The 19,465-nt window shown below is 38.3% G+C and overlaps 1 long non-coding RNA gene across 3 annotated transcripts in view; it reads right to left on the reverse strand.

Annotated features, from left to right (window-relative positions):
* LOC138849783 (uncharacterized) overlaps positions 1-19,465 on the reverse strand; it is a 137,147-nt gene that overhangs the window by 70,307 nt on the left and 47,375 nt on the right. Inside the window, exons 1-2 of one of the 3 annotated variants that reach the window (XR_011388947.1) lie at positions 7,483-7,527; positions 4,548-4,660 (exon numbers count right to left, since the gene is read on the reverse strand). This is a non-coding gene — a long non-coding RNA (uncharacterized lncRNA). Of the gene's footprint in view, positions 1-4,547; positions 4,661-7,482; positions 7,528-19,465 lie in introns of those variants that run through there. The other 2 variants (XR_011388948.1, XR_011388949.1) reach the window with 2 other exon arrangements.

Here is a 19,465-nt window from a genome sequence, read left to right on the forward strand (position 1 = left end):
GACCAAATAGATTTACTAGATTTACTGGTGAATTCTACCAAACATCTTTTTAAAAAAGATTTGTTTATCTAAAAGTCAGAGAGAGAAAGGGAGAGACAGAGAGAGGTCTTCCATCCACTGATTCACTCCTCAGATTGCCTCAATGGTCAGGGCTGGGCCAGGTCGAAGCCAGGAACCAGGAGCTTCATCTGGGTCTCCCACACGGGTGGCATGGGCCCAAGCCCGTGAGTCATCTTCAGCAGCATTTCCCAAGCTATTAGCAGGAAGCTAATTAGGAAATGGAGCAAGGGGAACTGAACTGCTGCCTATATAAGATAACAACATCATAAGCAGCAGCTTTACCATTTTGTCACAATGCCGATCCCCTATCAAAAATAAGGTACAAATCATTCCAACTCTTTTCAACATTTCAGAATATGGAAGCAGAGTGAATACTTCTTAACTCATTTTATGAAGCCAGTGTTACCTAACCAATGCCAGACAAAACCATTACAGGAAAATTAAAGACCAATACCTCTAATGAACATAGATTTCAAAATCAACTTAATCCAACATTGTATGAAAAGAATTATATAACATGACCACGGAGAATTTATTCTAGGTATGCAGAAATAGTTCAGCATTACAAAATCAATTAATGTTGTATCATATCAGCTGTCTAAAGAAAAATTGAATGATTGACCAATAGATGCAGAAACAGCATTTGATAAGTTCCAACACCAATTTATCATAAAAACTAGGAAACTAGAAATTCAGGACAATATTTTCAACTTGATAGAGAATATCTACAAAAAATGTAAGGCTAACATCATTCTTAAATTTGCTCTCCCATTATGATTAGAAATAAAACAAGGATATTCCTTTTATCACACTTTTGTGGTGCGTCGCAAGTTCTAGCTGATGCAACAGTACAAGAAAAGAAAATTAAAATGTACTAATTGACAAGGAAGTAGTAAAACTCTTCGTAGATGATATTGTTGCCTTTATAGATAATCTGAAAGAATTGATAAAAAATACTTCCTAGAACTAATAAGCAATTTTAGTAAAGTTGCATGGCTAATACCCAAAACTCAATCTTTCTTTTTTTAAGATTTCATTTATTTATTAAGAGGTAGAATTATAGACAGTGAGAGGGAGAGACAGAGAGAAACGTCTTCCATCTGCTGATTCACTCCCCAAATGGTCGTAATGGCTGGACTGAATTGATTTGAAGCCAGGAACCGTAAGCTTCTTCCAAGTCTTCCACTTGGGTGCAGGGGCTTGAGAACTTGGGTCATTTTCCACTGCTTCCCAGGCCATAACAGAAAGCTGGATCAGAAGAGGAGCAGCCAAGACTAGAACTGGGGTCTTTATGGGATGCCAAGACTACAGGAGGAGGATTGCCCTACTGTGCCACAGTACCAGCCCCATCAATCATTTTCTTATGTACCAGCAACAGAGAAGTAGAATTTGACGCAAAAAATAATACCACTTGTATTAGCATACAAGAGAAAAAATTAGATAGGTATAAATCTAATAATATATACAAAAAACAATCTGATCAAAAAAATTGTTAAAAAAAACTACTTAAATGGATAACCCAGGTTAATAGACAAGAAGAATGAATATTATGAAGATACTATTGCTTCCCAACTTGATTCAATGTGATCTTAAAAAATTGGAAAATTGGAAAAATTTGTTTTATAACTGCTATGAATAAACTGATTTTGAAGATTAAATGAAAAGGCAAAAGATGTGGAACAGTCAACACAATAATGAAGGAGAGAAACAAAATGAGATTTACAAACCCAACTTCAAGAATTGCCATAAAGCTAAAGTAATAAAAAGAATGTGGAATAGATGAATAAAGGATAACTAAATAACTAAATATTCTAAATAACAGAATAGAGAGCACATAAATAGACTCACACATATATAGACAGGGTATCTTTGCCAAGGACCATGGAGGAAAGACAGTTGTTTTCAACAAGTGGTGACTGAACACTATTTTTTTTTTAAAAAGCAAATAATACAAATATAAAAAACCAAAACCAAAAAACTCCCAAATAATATAGACACACCTTAAATCTTTTTGTAAATTCACTCAAAATGGCTAATAGACCTAAATGCAAAATCATAAAACTAAATGATAACACATGAGAAAACTTAGGTGACTTTGCATTCTGTGATACTTGTTTGATATGACCCCAAATGCCTGATCCATGGAAGAAATTATTAATAAGTCAGATGCTTCAGGCTGAATATTTATGTCCAGCTTCTCCTCAAACTTCTGTGTTGAAATCTAATCCCCATTATAATGATATTTATAGGTGAGCCTTTAGGTCTCACTGGCATAGATGAGATTAGTATCCCTATGAAAAAGACCCCACAGAAATACCTAATCCCTTCTACAATATGAGAGTGATTGAAGAAGACAGATGTGTGTGAACAAGAAGATGGGCTCTCACTAGACAACTAATCAGCTTCTACCTTGATCTTGCACTTTGTCTATAGAACCCTGAGAAATATATTTCTCTTGTGTTCGAGTAACCTAGTTTATGGAATTTTGTGATAAGCCAGCTAGTTTATTGAGTTTTGTGATAGCAGCCTGAATGTACCATGATGCTGGACTTTATTAAAATTAAAAATCTTGGGACTGACACTGTGGGGTAATGGGTAAAGCTGCCACCAGAAGTGCTGGCGTCCCATATGGGCACTGGTTCGAATCCCAGCTGCTCCATTTCCAATCCAGCTCCCTGCTAATTTGCCTGGGAAAGCAGTGGAGGATGGCCTAAGTGGTTGGGCCTCAGCACTCACATGGGAGATCCAGACGAAGCTCGTGGTTCCTGTCTTTGGATTGACCCAGCTCTGGCCACTGTTGTATCCATTTAGGGAGTGAACCAGTGGATGGAAGATCTCTCTCTCTCTCTCTCTCTCTCTCTCTCTCTGACTCTCTGTAACTCTGGCTTTCAAAAAAAAAAATAAAAATAAAAAAAAAAAAAGAAAATCTTTGCTCTGCAAAAGACACTGCCAAAAGAATGAAAGACCAAAGATTGGGGGAAAATATTTTCAAAAAATATCTCTGATAAAGGAATATCCAGAACATACAAAAAATTCTTAATACTTAACAGTATGAAAATAAAAAACCCAATTAATAAACGGATAATAATAATATTTGTCCAATCTGCTTTACAAATACCACACGAGGCTCAAATAAGATATTACAAAAGCTGCTCAATTTGTGAGGGGATCATATTCTGGTGTAGTAACTATTAGAGCACCTAAAAGGTAATCTATAGAAGTGAAATTGACACTTTGAGATTTTGAACAGTCCTTGACTGTTGAGGAACATTTTTTTTTTTAATCTTCATATTATTTGTTGAACTCTTTACTTAGTGTAGGACTAATCTTACGAATATAAAGTGAATTTAAAATAGATCTTTGTAAAGAATAAGAATGGGAATAAGAATGGGAGGAAGATGGGTGGGATGGGGGTAAGGAGGGAAGAATCACTATGTTTATAAACTTATATATATGAAATACAATGAAGTTTATATTCCTTAAATAAAATAAAAAAGTTATGCAGGGCCGATGCCGTAGCTCACTAGGTTAATCCTCCACCTGCGGTGCCAGCATCCCATATGGGCGCCAGGTTCTAGTCCCAGTTGCTCCTCTTCCAGTCCAGCTCTCTGCTGTGGCCTGGGAGGGCAGTGGAGGATGGCCCAAGTGCTTGGGCGCCTGCACACGCATGGGAGATCAGGAGGAAGCACATGGCTCCTGGCTTTGGATCAGCTCAGTGGCGGCCGTAGCGGCCATTTGGGAGGTGAACCAACAGAAGGAAGATCTTTCTCTCTGTCTCTCTCTCACTGTCTAACTCTGTCAAATAAATTAAAAAAAAAAAACTTTAAAAAAAAGTTATGAAAAAATATCGTAAGTGCAAATGCGTTTGACGCACCTGACCTTCTGAACACCAAAGCCTAGCAACACAAAAACCAAAATATTCTAGTGGTTGTTTCTGCTTGCAACTGTGGAGCTGAGTGTGAGCTGCAGCCACTTCAGCGCAGCATCCAAGTAAGCATTGGATTACACATACTGCCAGCTCAGGAAGAGTACAGGGGCACAAGTACTCAGGCAATCCTCTGCTGCTTTCCCAAGTACATTAGCAGGGAGATGGATCAGAAGTGGAGCAGCCAGGACATGAACCTGGGATGATATGGGATGGCAGTGCTGCAGGCAGCTGGTTAACCTGCTACATCACAAAGCCAGTCCCAATAAATAAAAATTATAATAAATATTTGATGAACCACCGCAAGTCAGGGGCTGTCTGTATTCAAATCTGGCTGCATAAGTGCAAAAAGTTATGTCAAATATAAACAATTCGTATTCTGCATTAAAAAAAGACAAGGACTGAAGAAATCAATGGGGCTTTTAAACAATGTGTTTGAATATTATGCTTTTAAATTGGGACAAATGAGTTCGCTTTCCCTTCGAGAATGTTCAAGAAACTATATGCGGCTGTAAACACTACAGGTGATAATCAATCCACTTTGTCTCTGTTGAGCATTTACCTTTGCCACTGAGGTCTCACCAGCTTTCCAGCTTCTTCAGGAGCTTTTCGTAATCTGATGCCTGATTCTGCCACAGGGTAGTGTATCGGGGTTTGCCAAGTCTGCTGAATCTGCTGTCATAAATGAACAGTAATTCAGTAATTGAATCCCGTGTCATCACAGACTGCTCAGATGCTATTTTGGAATGATTCCAGTACCAGTCAAGGTGTAGAACATGTTTGAAAATTTCATAGCCACTTGACAAGGGCTTCTTGCAATACTTGTCTGGGCTCTTATAACAAAAGAGGGTGTTGAAAAGAGGCCATGCTGAAGTGCTATTTTGCCTTTTTTCTTTTTGAGTGTAAAGCTTTTAAAGAGTTGTAAATTTTCCTGAACAACTCCTCAGCAATTCATATATCTGGGTATTGCAAATTCCATGCCTGGAGCTTCCTCCTCCCCGTTCACTTCTATTGTACTGGCTGCCGTGACACCTCCAGCGTGTGCTCATTTATAATCTGGGCACCAGCAGACTAGAGCATTTGAACACCCCATGGGGAAGAAATTATTCCATCAGAGGCCTCTTATTGTCCTCATCATGCTACTAATTTCTGCATGATTTAAATGTGCATTTGCTACTGCTGTTACTTGCCTGGTGCTGACACCACAGATGCTATTAGCAGAGCCAGGCTGCCTGTGTATCTTTCTTTCCTGCAGAGTCAGGTTGGCATTCTGACATTTGGAAAAACAGGGCATTGGAGAGATTGGAATCGAGTTCTTAGCAAACCTTTAAGTAAATGCTTTGCACTGGATTAGAAGTTGCAGATCCCAGATTCTTGTGCTGGCCTGGCCATTCACAGATCATGTATACACTGATAAATCACTCAAGCTCTCTGCATCTCAGTTTTCCATTTGAAAGTCAGATGACAAAACAAGTATTTGGGTCTGTTGGAGAAGTCCCACACCAATTTCCTAGATATTTTCTAGTCCCTTGGGAATATCTGAATTGCAAAAACAGCTACACTTATTATTATGGTTGTAATAACACATTTAATTAATGTGACTTTAATTTCCACAAATGACCTTAGTTATGTGGTAGATACCCTACGTGCTGGGTTTCTGGAGCTGGAAATACACAGATGAAATGCAATGGCATAGGTGAATGGCGGGACATCATGCTACTGTACTCTAAACACACAGCCTGTACTGGGAGACAGTCAAAGAAATGAAGAGCAGCAGGAGGTGTTTGGGTCTGCTGCTGCCCATTATATTCTCAGCACTGCATAAAGACAGATCAGAGCCAGATGTCAGATTGCTGGAGAGTGACTTCTGGTTTTTCTCTGCACGATCAGAGAAGCACCAGCTGTTCTTTGGCATCATCAGGCTCCAGGATTCAATATCAATTTGATAAATCAAATCTGAGAACCTGCCTCATCATTCCAGTCCATGTGCTTGGTAGGGAAAGTGATGTGGCAGACACAGCTAGCATCCACTAATTTACATGTGCTTTCTTACATTTCATTTCTTTCTCTACAGTTAGGTTGGGACCTTATGACAAGTTCTGGCCCATGGGCTGGCAGTAGATGTGTTTATTCAAGGTAAAAGCTGTGGTGTGAAGCAATAAAAGCTAGTCTTTTCCCACTAAATTTATTTTATCTAGGTGTGGCAACATTTTCCAGATGCTGTAGCTCCAATTTGGAGATTGATGCCCATCTCCAACATTGGACTTCACCTGAGGAAGAAATCAACCTTAGTTTTGTTGTTTTTGTAGTTGTTTGTTTTAAATCACTCAGAGTTTGGGGCTTGTCTGTTGCAGCAGCCAGTGCTGAATATATCAGATAAAAGATGGAAGAATGAGGCCCAGTACAGAAAATTCTCTACAAAATATTATAACTGAATTGATCACTTGGACTAGTGAGATGTACCAATGCCATATCACTAGTCCAAGTGATCAATTTCAGTTCACAATTGATCACACTGATAGGTCTAAGAGTCAAAGGGATCACACAAACAAGACTAGTGTCTGCTAATACTAACTGATAGAATAAAAAAGGGAGAGAATGATCCAACATGGGAAGTGGGATACACAGCAGACTCATAGAATGGCAGTTGTCCTAAACAGCACTCTGGTCTCAGAATCAGCCCTTAAGGCATTCGGATATGGCTGAAGAGCCCATGAGAGTATTTTAGGCATGGAAAGCCAAGACACTCTGGAAAAACAAGGAGGACCTAAATGAAAGAAAAATCTCTGTGAGTGAGATCCCAGTAGAAAGAATGGGCCATCAAAGGAGGAGGTACCTTTCTCTGAAGGGAGGAGAGAACTTCCACTTTGAGTATGACCTTGTCTAAATAAGATCAGAGTTGGCGAACTCAAGACGCTTCCATAGCCTTGGAAACTTATGAGTAGAGCCTAGAGAGATTTCTGACGCCATAAACAAGAGTGTCAAATTGTTAAGTCAACAACAGGAGTCCCTGTGCACTTACTCCTCATGTGGGATCTCTACTTAATGTGTTGTTCAATGTGAATTAATGCTATAACTAGTACTGAAACAGTATTTTACACTTTATGTTCTGTGTGGGTGCAAACTGATGAAATCTTTACTTAATATATACTAAATTGACCTTCTGCATATAAAGAGAATTGAAAATGAATCTTGATGTGAATGGAATGGGAGAGGGAGCGGGAGATGGGAGGGGTGCGGGTGGGAGGGAAGTTATGGTGGGGGAAGCCATTGTAATCCATAAGCTATACTTTGGAAATTTATATTTACTAAATATAAGTTAAAAAATATTGTAACTGTCAAGGAGGAGCATTCTAATAGAACTTCTCAAACATTTATTGATCAAAGTATTGTTCCATCTAATGAGAGTATCTCTGGAATTGTCATAGTGTTTAAGAAAAGCTTGCAAGAAAGGGATGCAAATACCTGTTGAGAGTACTTCCACTGTACCTACTCACCTTGATCATTGGGAGACTCAATAAGATGATGCCTGGGAAAAGCTGTATGAATGCAAGATAATGTTAATTCATAAATAATGGGTTTATGAAAAGTATACAAACACATTTCTCCTTTACCAAAGTCAACATTTTTATGATTCCTAAGGGGAAAAAATACTCCAGAGTGAGTGTATTGGAAATTCACTGTCCTTTCGTAGAACAACTAAACCAGAATGACTTTGACACAGCAACCAGGCAATTTTCTTTCCTAATTTCTTAGATTACTGCAGGCCATAGTCCCTTTTTGTCTTTAGGGTTGTTGCCAGGCAACAAGCCTAAAACCTTAGATCTAAAACATCTCCAAGTAGGCCATCCTTTAAAAGAGTAAAACTTCAGTTGTTTTTTTTTTTTTTTGACCCCATTAAAAACGATTTACTATTATTTTGAAAGGTGGTCTTCAGTTCCTTCAGAATGAGCTCTACTCTTTAGGATGTGGGTAATGGCTCTTTGCTCTCTTCATCTCACAGCACATGAAAGCAACTCATCTTTAATAGGCTTCACCTGGATAATGCTTAGGAGAGGAGTTGATGTGGTAGTCAAGGTGATCGCCACTCAGCACACAATCTATATTATTGCAGCTTTCACCTTGAACAAAGTATCAGAGGTACCATGTGGCTGAGAGACCAGGTGTGGAGCAACTCACAGAACCAGGAGGAATACAGGGGAATAGGTGGTGTGCAAATATAGCATATTTGAGAAACAGAACCATTGCAACCCAGGGACTGTCCAGAGGGGTGGTTAGCATATCTATTCTAATCCACAGTTCTTTGAAAGGAATAAAATATAATGTTATGATTAGTAAGTGCTCAGGGCTCTTCTCATTTGAATTCTCCAATTTTCAGAAGTTTAAAGTCAGCAAAGATATGAAGGGGTTTATGTAGTGTCATAGGGCTAACGACAAATCCAGGACTAACAACTGAGTCATTCAATTTCAAATCTCTGCCTTTTGTATTATGTCACTTATATGTTCCTCTGCTGGTAAAAGTAATCCACCTAAGAAACAACAGCCTTTGGATGTGGAGCTACGACTGTATTAGTTCATTCATCCCTTGTTCTTGACTCTTAGAAGCATTAATTCTTATCTGGAAATAGTATTCACAGAAACAGACATTGCCTTACGGGAGAAATTTGCATATGCCTGTCCTTATAAAATACTTCAAGGTTTTATAGGGCTCATATCTTAGGCAGTAGTCTTCCCCATAGAGATATTTCTGGTTTCTGTTTCATTAGGTAGAAAGACAAATGCTGCTCTTTGTGTCTGCTCTTCCCATGTTCCTCAGGGACAGGAAAGATGGAGACTCCTCCCAGAGTCTTTTCAGGAAGGTTGACACCCACTTTTCCCGAGAACTCTGTGGCCCTCAGAGGGCCAAAGTCTTTCCAAAAAAAGCAGTGCTCTCATCCTCATCCAGGAGTTATTTTCTTGGGTCCTGGCTTCCATCTGGCTTGGAGAATGACTGATGTCCTGTGCAGCTTCTTGGACTTGGCCCTGGCAGCTGTTCTGCTCAGGAAGAGCAACAGGAGGTAGATTGGGGCACTGAGGGCACCAAAGTGATACATGTTTTATGATAATGGTTTTAAGAATTCCAGTTTGAATCTGAAGTTCAGTTCATGTTGTTCTTTTCTTATTTAAGAATTGCTCCCCACTGCTTCATAAAGAGCCACTTCATCTGAGCTCACAGATGAGGTTCCAGCTGCTTGGGTAGCCGCCTGCTGTGATCTCTCATTTGCACCTGGTATACCGCATGCAATGATGCTGCCATGTGCACAAGTTATTAGTGTCATGTGTTGGCAATGGGACATTTTGGGGCCATGATAAAACAGCAAGTAAGTTTAAAAACAAACCATGGGGACCATTAAAATAGGCATTGCACAGAAAGGATGGTCAGTCTGAGAGTGCTAGACTGACAAAGAGAGTGGAAGCTAGAGGGAAAACAGAAGTCAAAGTTCAGACTAGACAGAGGAGGAAGAAGAAAGAAAAGGGACAACATTTCTGTAAGCTGCGCATATGTGGCATCCCAATGCCACCATCAACAGGGAGACCTCTTCTAACAGACATGCTCACTGGCAGAGGATAACCGCTAATGTTGCCCAGGGGTTATGGAGAGGAGCATTGGCAAAAACACAGAAAGAAACTTCCAGAAAATTTCAGGGCTACAGGTTAGCTGCATCACTCTATATTTGAATGTAAACTCTGACTCTGTGATGTTAACTTGTAACTGTAGAGCCTATAAGAAACTTAATATTTTCCCCCAAGTCCCAACATACATACACACACACACACCTGTGTGTGTATGTACACATATACATGTATGAGTGTCTACATGTTAGACACAGGAGGACATGAACCTGTAACAAATGGCCACTTTACAGCCAATTATAGGCAGCCAATTGATCAAATCATGACCAAATAAGGCAAATGCTTAATCACACACCATGCTTTAGTAAAGCAACACCTAACTGTAGCCAATTGGATGGTTCCTCTACATGGTTTCTGGGTCCTGCTATAAAAATTCACTGCTTATGCTTCTGGGTGGAGCTCCTGGACCTCTTCTGGGTGTGAGAGCTGTCTTATTCATAACTCCTTTAGTGATCAAATTAACACTGTTAATTTTATTTTGCATAAAATTTCTCTTTGAAGATGTGGGTATATATGGTAAATATATATATTCATGAATGTTTTTGTGTATATATTATATATTTTATATATTTCATATGAGTACATAGAGTGTCCTTAGTTAACAAATCAAACACATACATATGCTTTATATAGTTCTTAATATATAGATGTTCATTTCTAATTGAAGACTTCTTAGTTGGAAGAAGAAAAATCACAGGCTTAAACAATTGGAAGATACGGAATGGTTAAATGCAAGCTGTTACAAAAGAAATCTTTGAAGTGTTTATTTTGAGCTACTGCTAGAAGAAATTTGTAAGGCATCCTGAAGTTCACATTTTGTGAAGTTCACATTTTGGTAAGTGAGTATATTAAATTAATTAAGAGCAAAAAGAAAACAAAGTAACTGATACATAGCTTAATTATGGCAGGACCTTTATCGTTTTCAGATTGGCTGATTTTCTCCCCACTGGGACTGCCAACCTCCAGCCTCCCGGTGCTAGCATCACTCCTTCTATGAGGTTTAATTAAGCAAGGACATAGGCAACAAACCTTTTCAAATACCATCTATTCCTCAAAACTTACCCAGTCAATGTCCTGCTTCCTCAGGACCATTTTGATTGGGGTGCCTCTAATCTGATAGGATAGTACCATTTAGTGGTTGCGAATTTAACGTTTTACTCTGCTTAGGGAACATGTTTGCATGTTGACAAGGCCCTTCTGAGCTTTATCCCAGATACATTTCTAGCAGGATCTGGGTCTGGGGTCTGGGTGAAGTAAACAAGGGTTCTGGGATACACAACTTAAAGATATGCTTAGATACCTCTGAATGCCTTCCCTAAAATATTTGCCACAGCAGCTTCCTTTGCCTCACCCGTTTTCCTAACTTCCAGATGGTGGAAATGTAAATCACTATGATCAGCAACAAGAAGGAGACTACTTGTAGTCTCCAAAGTCACATTCTGTAGGTGTCTGCTAGCTCTCAGTAATAATCCTTAGGTCTTTTATTCATTTACTAAGGTCAAATATATGAAACCTCATATAAGATCTGTCAGTTTGTCATGTTATTTCTTAATGCTTGACTATCTTGAAACATAGTCCAAAATAGGCTCTGGAGAAGAACAACAGAAGGGGTTTGGGCATAAAATGACACTGATTTGGCATTTACCTAGTTTTATTTTAGTAAAATAAAAGATCTAAAATAATAAGTAATTAAGGATCAATTTACAATATAAAATTAAACATTGCAATGAAAAATTGAGGGCTGTAAGGTGGAAAACATAAGTATTTTTCTAAAATTGAATAATTGCCCCTAAAGGCAAAATTTATAAGGTTCCCAGGGACTACGCCATGACAAGGGTATAACCAATCACTAAGGTAAAAATCCACCCATTTCCAAGGACAAATGGGTGTTTGTATTGCTGATGTTCAGTGACTTCCTATCACCTCAGGCAATGTTGTGATGATCAAGAATACATAATACATTAGATTCTGAGAGTTTTGGAACTTATTCTGGCTATACATGTTTTATCCAAATGGGAAACAGAATAGAAAGGAAACTATTACATTATTTTTATTAGAGGGATAATAATCTTGGAGATTACTTACTTTTTGAAAATAAATGGGCAATTATTTCAAATCTATCATTTGAGGCTAACTGCCAAAATAAGTCATATGAGTTCGTTGCAGGCATTCCTACTAAGGAGGCAATGATACCTGATTTTCTCTAGCAGGTACATACAGATGGTCCTCCAGTCATTCTTCTCCAAGGGCTTCTTGATAGATTTGAACAAGGAATTGAACCATGAACGAGGGGGGTGGAATTATGGCACAGTGGGTTAAAGCCACTGCCTGTGATGTCAGCATCCCATATAGGTGCTGATTCAAATCCCACTGCTCCATTTCCTATCAAGATCTGTGCTAATGCACCTATGAAAGCAATGGAAGATAGCCCAAGTACTTGAGCCCCTGCACTCACATGGGAGACCTAGATGAAGCTCCAGCCCCAGCCCTGGCTGAGTTGAGTGAAGCAGCAGATAGAAGAACTGTCTTTCTGTCTCCCTCCACACTTCCCTGTAACTCTTTCAAATAAATAAATAAATAAATCTTTAAAAAAAATGAAAGGGAAGAAGCAATAACAAAGCAGTACTAAATTTTTCTGTACATCTTTCACCAAGTTTAAAGACAGAATAACTAAGCTTGTCATCTTCTAATATGATGCATTTTAAAATTTTCTAAATTCATGTTGGACTATTTAGTCAGGACTGTGACTATTGTGCTTATTGTGATAAGAGTCAGGGTATAGTAGGGAAATACTTGCAAAAATTCAAAGTCTGCTGTAAACTATTGAATAAATCATTTGAAGGTTAAGTTTATTTGGGCACACAATATCTAAATGGATAAAATCATACTAGGGATGTTTCATTGATTTACCTATTTTTTCTTTGTTTGTTTCTAGTTACCAAGTTTTGTCAGACTTATAATAAAATTCCAATTGGATTTTTCAAACTAGCCTCTTGGCCTCTTTCTGTTCCACAAATGTTCAAGGTATTTCACGCTTTTGAACTATTACATGCTTTCCCTTTGCCTGACATGCTCTGCCTCCAGTTCTCCCCTGGATTCTTCCATCCTTCAGTCACTTGGTCCTCAAGAGTTCAACTTCATTTTGTATGTGTAGTGACATGTAACTGAAAGTCCACTTCTTTGAGCAAGCAAATAAGAAAACCTGCAAGTTCACTTAGCACAGGTCCAAACCACATAAGGCACAGCTCACACACACCTTCACTTTGATCCCACTCTGTCACTCCAACACAAAACAAAGTTATCCACCCCTTACTTTTATTCTTGAGCATTATGGACTGACATAAGTCTCATTATGTGAAGAATAAGCCTTCTCAAACACTTTTAGTGCTTTGCAACTTCATCAATCTCCACATAGAAGCCAATTTTGAGTGGGAAGCTTGGTGTCACCTTCTATTGTGCAGCCGCAGTCACACCCTCTCACAGGGGCCTTCTCTAGAAATGCTAATGTGATTTTCCTCACATTTCTCTATCTTATCACCAATTTCTATGTCATACTCTACATAAGAGTCCTGAATATATTCTGTTATCTTCAAAGCAAGTAACCGTGTTAACCTGGCATCCAATGCCTTTTATAATCTGACCATTGCATCTCCAAATATGTCTGCCCCTGTCTTTGCAGTTCTTAAATAGGACACCTCTTGCTCATTGCAATTCTACTCACAGGAAAGGCCCTGACTCTATTCATACAAGATCTGTCTTTCTAGCACATCTTGGATTCAGGAACCCAATCTTGTTCCATGAACCTAGCTAAAAGTTCAGAGCTCATTGATTACTTCTTACAGAATTATTTGTTGGGATGATTTTGTCCAGACTTTTCACTTTTCTCATTTCAAAGAGGTAGCCAAAACCTCAGAATTTCTATCAAGGGAGAATGTATGAAGAGCTTGACATAAACAGCTTTTTCCTTTGTTTTGTAAAACCTTAATCTATTGAGATGATTATATAAGCATCCTGGAGCAGCAGGAGAGAATTCTTTGACAGACAACTAGAGAAAGTGAAGAGTCCTTTATAATTGGCCAGGAGAAAGGGCTAAAGTTCACAAGAGGCAAGAGTTTCAAGTCAATATCACAACATCTGGGCGAAGACTTACAAGGGAAAGCAACAGGGTTTGCTAAGGACAGCAGTGCCATATGGTCTAGCCATTCCAACATTGGATATATATCCAAGGAAAATTAAATAAATCTGTCAAAAAGACACCTGTGAGGGGAAGATAACAAGAAAGGAAGAAGTGATTCCCAGTGGATAGTTGGAGAGATATTTGCAGTGAAAATTCTATAGAAAGAAGAGATATGCCATGGAGCAGCATGGGCAGTACAAACACGCAACAGCAAGAGGGGACACATCCCATGAATCCCACAGCTATTGTCTGGAGGAGACATCATCTTCGGAGAGCAAGGTGAGAGCAAACTGGCAGCCTGTGTCCCTGGTGATATTGCCTGAGGGAGAACCCTGAGGACCATGTTGACTTTGAGTCTGGCCTGGAGCACTAATGGGGGGGTAGAGTACTCCCCTAACCCTGTGAAGGGAGAGTATATTTCTCCCCATCTTCTGATAAGGGCTCCTGGTGACCAGCATGGAGAACTCACCATCTTAATACAAATAGAGGCTATGGTGGCTCATGTTCACACCACTAGGGGACTTTATCAAGGGGATACATACCCGTTCCTTCCTGAGTTTGAGTCTGGCCTGGCAGGTTGGCAGGGGACTGGAACCCACTTAAGACTGTGAGGTGCTCCCATTCCTTGACTCTATCACAAGCTCTGAGGCTCAAACTGCCAAGAAAGAACACTCACATGTAGCTGCATCTATGAGTGCCTCTGCTCTCTCCACAGATAGGGTAGGATCTCAGGACAGAGAGTAGATTCCTGCAACCTGTGACTGTGGGAGCCTTATGATATATGTCTATGGGAATTCTGTGACAGCACCATAGGACATGGTAGGTAGCTGGATCTCTGGGAAATCATGGTGTCTGGCTTCAGAGACTCAGAGTTCCCTGATTGCTGGGGGTACATATGGCAGAGGATTCCATACTCGCACTGAAGATTGTACAGATACTTTGTGTGTCTCATATTATCATGTGAGTGGATATTGTAGCCACTGTGGGATAAACCTAGGCATTGATCATCTTTAAAGAGAGGAGGTGAGGCTGTGATTACCCCAGCAGATGTGATGATACACTACCCCACACCTGACAATAGAGGAGATATTTGACACCCAACTCAAGCATCACCCTGGACTCACGTTCCACATTTGAGCACTGACTAGATCTCTCCGGCCCCACCCAAAGTCCCTGCTGGATATCCACTGGGGTAGTACATACTCCACTAACCCACAGAGTCATAGCTTAAATAGAAAAGCCATCAGATGAGAAAACCAAGTGTTTCCACAAATGCCTAAAAATAAACACAGAAATACAAGAAACAAGAACAAGGAAGACAATATGACTACAAGAAATAGATAGCTTTCTGGACAAATGCAATCTACCAATATTGAGTCATGAAGACAGAAAATCTAAACAGAATAATAAGCAAGAGAGAGATTCAACTTGTTATAGAGACTCTTACAACAAATAAAACCTCAGGAATAGGTGGCTTCACTGCTGTATTCTATCAGACTTTTAAAGAAGTAATTACAATTCTTCTCAAACTATTAAAAAGTTGAAAGTGAGTCTACGGACATGCCACCCTGAATGTGCCCAATCTCGTTTGATTTTGGAAACTAAGCAGGGTGGGCCTGATTATAGTACTTGGATGGAATAACAGTTGAGAATGAGAGAAAATTCCAAAACTCCAGTAAAGCCAGCATCACATTATTCTAAAACAAGAAAAAGATAGAAAGAAGGAAGAGAATTATAGACCAATATCACTGATGAACATAGATGCAAAAATCCACAACAAAATACTACATAATCAAATCCAATAATGCATCAGAAAGCTCATTCACACAGGCCAAGTGATATTTATCTATGGTATGCAAGGATGGCTCAACATTTGAAAACCAATCAATGTGATACATCACATTGACAAGTTTAAGAACCAAAACCATATGATTATCTCAATAGATAACAGAGAAAGCATTTGATAAAATAATATATCTTTTCACAATGAAAACTCTTAGAAAATTGGGTATAGAATGAACATTCCTCAACACAATCAGGCAATCTATGACAAACCTATAGCCAGCATCCTATTGAATGGGGAAAATTTGGGAGTATTTCTATAGAGATCCGGAAACAGACAAGGATGACCACTCTTACAGTTGCTATTCAATATAATCCAGGAAGTTTTAGCCATAAAGCCATTAGTCAAGAAAAAGAAATCATAAGGTCACAAATAGGGGAGGAGGAAGTCAAACTATCTCTACTTGCAGATGACATGATTTTATATATATGGGATCCAAAAGACTCCAATAACAGATTATTGGAACTCATGGAAGTATTTGTAAAAGTGGTAGGATATAAAATCACCACACAGAATCAATAACCATTGAATACATAGACAATACCACATCTGAGCAAGAACTTCTAAGATCAATCCTGTCCACAGAAGCTACAAAAAATATCTTGGAATACATTTATCCAAGGATGTTAAAGATCTCTAAGATGAGAATTATGAAACACTAAAGAAAGAAGTAGAAGAAGACACAAAAATAGAAAAATCTTCCATGTTCATGGATTAGAAGAATCAATATCATCAAAATGTCCATACTACCAAAAGCAATTTATAGATTCAGTGTGATACCAATCAAAACACCAAGGTTGTTCTTCTGAGATATAGAAAAAACAGTGCAGAAATTCATGTGGAAACACAAGAGACACTGACTAGCTAAAGCAATCTAATACAATAAAAACAAAGTTGGAGGCATCACAATACCAGATTGCAAGACACTACAGGGCCATTATCATCAAAAAAGTCTGCTACTGGTACAAAAACATATGTATAGAACAATGGAACAAGTAGAAATGCCAAAAATAAACACACACATCTACAACCAAGTCTTCTTTGATAAGGGAACCAAAACCAATGCCTGGAGCAAGGACAGACTCTTCAACAAATGGTCCTGAGAAAACTGGGTCTCAACATGTAGAAGGATAAAGCCAGACCCTTACCTTACACCTTACACAAAAACCCACTCAAAATGGATTAAAGATCTAAATCTATGATCCAATATCATCAAATTAATAAAGAACTTTGGGGATACACTGAAAGACATTGCAGTAGGTAAAGAGTTCTTGGAAAAGACCCCAGAGGCATAAGCAATTAAAGCCAAAATTGACAAATGGGATTACATCAAATTGAGAAGCTTTTGCACTGTGAATGAAACAGTCAGGAAAGTAAAAAGGCAACTGACAAAATGGGAGAAATTATTTTCAAACTATACAACTGATAAAGGATTAATAACCAGAATATATAAAAAGATCAAGAAACTCTACAACGGTAAAGCAAACAACTCAGTTAAATAATTGGCAAAGGACTTAATAGGCATATTTCAAAAGAAGAAATCCAAATGGCCAACAGACACATGAAAAAATGCTCAGGATCATGACAAGAGCCTAGGGTGATTACTGATGCCATAAACAAGAGTATCAATTTGTTAAGTCAACAACAGGAGTCACTGTGCACTTACTCCTCATGTAGGATCTCTGTCCTTAGTGTGCTGTACATTGAGATTTAATGCTATAACTAGTACTCAAACAGTATTTTTCACTTTATGTTTCTGTGTGGGAGCAAACTGTTGAAATCTTTACTTAATGTATGCTAAACTGATCTTCTGTATATAAAGAGAAATGAGAATGAATCTTGATGTGAATGGAAGGGGAGAGGGAGTGGGCAAGGGGAGGGTTGCAGGTGGGAGGGACATTATGGGGGGGAAGCCATTGTAATCCATAAGCTGTACTTTGGACATTTATATTCATTAAATAAAAGTTAAAAAAAGAAAAAAATGCTCAGGATCATTTTCCATCAAATAAATGCAAATCAAAACAACAATGAGATTGCACCTCACCCCCGTTAGAATGGCTTTCATGCAGAAAGTAACAAGAAACAAATGCTAGAGAGGATGTGGTGAAAAAGGAACCCTAATCCACTATGGGTGGGGATGTAAACTGGTATAGCCATTTTGGAAGACAGTATGGAGATACCTCAGAAATCTGAATACAGACCTACCATATGACCCAGCCATTCCATTGCGAATTTACCCAAGCAAAATTAAGTCATCATTGGAAAGAATTATTTGTAACCCTATGTTTATTGCAGCTCAATTCACAATATCTGCCATAGGGAATTGATCCAAATCCTTGTCAACTGAAGACTGGATTAAGAAATTATGGGCTATATACATCATGGAATGCTACACAGTGGTAAAAAAATGAAATCCTGTCATTTTTAATAAAATAGATGGAACTATAAAACCTAATACTTAGTGTAATAAGCCAGTTACAAAAGGATAGATACCATATGTTTTCCCTGATCTGTGAGAACTAATAAGTCACTTAAAAAGTAATGCAGTGATGTGAAATTAACACTTCAAGATGTAATGACTTTTAACTGCCCTTGTCTTGACTGTTGAGGAACTTTTTTTTTTTGGATACAATTTGTTGAACTCTTTACTTAGTATAGAGTTCATCATATGTGTATAAAGTTATTTGAAAATAAATCTTAGTGAAAAATAAGAGTGGGAATTAGAGAAGGAGGAGGAAGAAGTGTGGGATTGTGGATAGAGTGGGAAGAATAATTATATTCCTAATGTTGTATTTATGAAAAGCATGAAGTTTCTATTCCTTAAATAAAAGGTTTCTTGGGGGGAAATCATGGTTCAACTACAATCATTCCAGTAATCAAATATATCTTAGCTGACTTCAGTTTAAAATAATCCTTATCGTCCTTGTATATATTCCTGCTGAACAGTGATCTTTCTCCTTTTATCTTTTTTGAACTCTTTTTTAATGGAGAATTTAGTCTTTGATTATATATAGTAAATTAAATATATATTATAGCAAAAACTAGAAAAAAGGGGAAGGAAATCTCATTATATTATTAGAATCAGATCTATGAACTATATGAAATCTGTTTTCTGTGTTAATTTTAAAATGTCTAGAAAACAAATTCTTATGGAAACACAAGAGGCCCTGAAGAGCTAAAGCAATCTTAAACAACCAAAATAAAGCCAGAGGCATCACAATACTAGACTTCAAAACATACTACAGTGCAGTTATAATCAAAACAGCCTATTCAAAGAACAAAAGTGGACATACAGAATAGAAACAATAGAAGCCCCATAAATTAATCCACACTGCTACAACCAACTATTCTTTGACAAAGGAGCTAAAATCAATCCCTGGAGAAAGGACAGCCTCTTCAATAGATGGTGCTGGGAAAATTGGATCTCCACATGCAGAAGTATTAAACAAGATCCCTACCCTAACCTGTACAAAAATCAACTCAAAATGGATCAAAGATCTAAATGTATAACATTATGCCATAAAATTACTAGAGGAAAATCTACAAGACATTTGTAAAGACTTCTTGGAAAAGACTCCAGAAGCCCAGGCAATAAATCCAAAAATAGACAAATAGGATTGCTTTAGGATTATAAGCTTTGGCACTGAAATGGAATCACTCAACAGGGTGAATAGGCAATTGAAGGAATGGTATAAAATATTTGTAAGCCATCCAACTGATAAAGGATTGTATTTAGGATCTATAAAGAGCTCAAGGAATTCAACAACAAGAAAACAAGCAATTCAGT

The sequence above is a fragment of the Oryctolagus cuniculus genome, chromosome 5 (assembly GCF_964237555.1).
Source record: "Oryctolagus cuniculus chromosome 5, mOryCun1.1, whole genome shotgun sequence".
NCBI lineage: Eukaryota > Metazoa > Chordata > Mammalia > Lagomorpha > Leporidae > Oryctolagus > Oryctolagus cuniculus.